This window comes from Hibiscus syriacus, unplaced genomic scaffold (genome assembly GCF_006381635.1).
Source record: "Hibiscus syriacus cultivar Baekdansim isolate YM2019G1 unplaced genomic scaffold, ASM638163v2 tig00112530_pilon, whole genome shotgun sequence".
Classification (NCBI taxonomy): Eukaryota; Viridiplantae; Streptophyta; class Magnoliopsida; order Malvales; family Malvaceae; genus Hibiscus; species Hibiscus syriacus.
In genome coordinates this window covers 856,534-859,088 of record NW_024063358.1, presented here as the reverse complement: position 1 = coordinate 859,088, position 2,555 = coordinate 856,534, and the positions used below count along the sequence as shown (strand labels likewise).

Here is a 2,555-nt window from a genome sequence, read left to right as displayed (position 1 = left end):
TTTATTCTTTTAGATGTAGTTGACATGTCATATAAACGATTTGAATTGTATATGCTCTGATAAGTGTGAAAACTTTTATTTTGAAATAATAGAAAGTTTTCTTTAATGGAGATTTTTCATTATTTTGAACAAGTAAAGGTTTAAAAATTGATGTGACACTTCGAACTCGGATTCGGGTTAGGGGTGTTAGAACATTTATAAAAGCTCGGCTACATAATGAAATACACTATATTGTTCAACAGTATACACAAAATTTCAATGTCCCAACACATTCCATCAAATCCACTCATTCATGTTAATCACACACACACACACAAATTTACTAATAAGATGTACATCCCTGCGGGTAAATGGTTTAGGTTTTTTCAGCTAATATCGATCACTTACACCGATAAATGACATGGTTGACAATTCACTGTCTACTCTACCAGGCATGTATCCGAAAATGAGCCTAAAAGTAAAGCGAAATCAAGTTACAGTTTCTGAACACATGGAGCTCGAACAATAACACAATGGAAAAGTAACCCTTTATATAAAGAGAGAAAGATTTCCTACTGTCATCAGCTTCTTTTTCGCTCTTCATTCTATCAAACATTGGACTAACTTTAATTTCCATTCAACGATGACTAACATCCAATGAATGCAGAATTCAACGACAGAGAGATCAAGTGATGAAGTGAAGATAACTACCAGCAAGCTCATAAAGTAGAGAAAGATGGAAATAACTTGTATACACAAAAAGTGGCCACAGATTACATAGTTCAAAACTTTGACATGCTTAATAATCCTTAAAACGAATGCCACAACAACAAGAATCAAATTGAAAAGAAAAGAAAAGATAGAGCCGAGAGTTAGAAAAATAGAAAACGGATCAAGCTTGGGTGCCAGTCAAAGCCTTCATCTGAATATGATTATTATCAGCAGCATTGGAAGGCAAGGCCTCATACGATCCCAGTTTCCTCGTCCCAAATAAGAGTGTAAACGAACTGAGTCGAGTTCGAGTATTGCTGAGCTCGACTTGACTCGAAAACTCTGAAATGGAGTTCGATTCGACTCGAAAACTAGCGAGTTTAAAATTTTCAAATTCGACTCGAACTCGAAATCCTGAACTGAAGCTCGTGAACAGCTCAAAAAAAGCTCGAAATGAAAAAAAAATCTTAAACTTAACTCGATTAAAGCTTAAAACTCAAACTCGAACATAAACTTTAAATACATGAAATCTTATTATATTTTTTTTAAAAAAATCAATACATAAATATTAATATTATTATTAATTTATTTTTTTAAATAAAATCTTAATATATTATATTTTCAAACTGTTCAAGAGTTTTTCGAGTCGAATATCGAGTAGTTCGTTTCAACTCGTTAAGAACTCGAGTTGAGCTCGAACTCAAGTCGAATCCATTCGATCCGAGTATTTATCAAACCTTAATCGAATCGTTCTCGAATAACTCACGATCTGTCTCATCTCATTTTCAGTCCTAATCTTGATAACAAGAGCGTAAGTGACCATCACAATGATGACAACGAACATAACGTGAACAACGAACACCAGATCCAGAATCGCCACAGCCCTGAGCCGCGACTCAACGAGCTCGCACTTAGTAGATCCCTCGACCCCACTCACAACATCAAGCAACTTATGACAACCTTCGGGTATAAACGCATCGATGTAAAGCGAGAGCCCGGTTTGCAAAACCCAAAGCCCCTGCAAGCAAATCGCCACCCCCAGGCCCACCTCCGCCACAAAAAGCTTGGGTTGACAAGCCAGAATCAAACACATCAAGGAAGCCAAAGCCGAGACGCGGGCGGAAATGGAATCGCATCAGACGTCTGAACAGAAGAAGCGGATTCGGAAACGGAGTAATGGAGGAAGAAAATAGCCGACCCAAAGGCGAAGAAGAGATCAGGAGGGAAAGGAAGACACGACGTAGTCTCGGAGATCAGAAACGAAATCGAAACGAGAAAGAAGGGGGTGCGGCCTTTGACGAGGGAGTCGGGGTCGGAGGAGGTGATGGATTGGTGGAGGAAAGCGATGAAAAGGCAGAGGATGAGGAGATAGAGAGGGAGGTGCTTGAGGCGGAGATTGGGAGAGAAAGGGAAAGGGTAAAATGGCTTGGCAGAGTAGCTTTGTGGGGATTTGAGGAAGTTACGGGCGGTGCAAATTAAATGGTAAACACCCAGAGAGAGAAGCGTGGAGGAGGCTAAGATCTGGTATATTATTCCCGCCATTGAAGAACGTAAAATCAAAGCGAAAAGGGAATCTCAGTGATTATCAACAGTAAGGGAGCTCCAGTGGGATTCTCTTCTCTTCTTTTTTTCCTTTTTCTGATTTTGATTTGATTTTTTCCCGGAGATTGACCCAACATTTTGTTTTGGTAAAGTACACATATAACCCTTTAATTATAAGGTATTTCTTTTTACTATTAAAAATTATAAAATAATTCTTTAATTATATAGTGTTATTTTATTGAGTCTCTTAACTATTAAAAGTTATAAAATGATTACCACTAATCATCATGTTCCAGCCTCATTTTATTTTAAAAATTGATGGT

At 37.8% G+C, this 2,555-nt stretch overlaps 1 pseudogene; it reads right to left on the bottom strand.

Annotated features, from left to right (window-relative positions):
• Positions 1-706: 706 nt before the first annotated feature.
• LOC120181688 lies at positions 707-2,297 on the bottom strand (annotated as a pseudogene).
• Between the last annotated feature and the right edge of the window lie 258 nt (positions 2,298-2,555).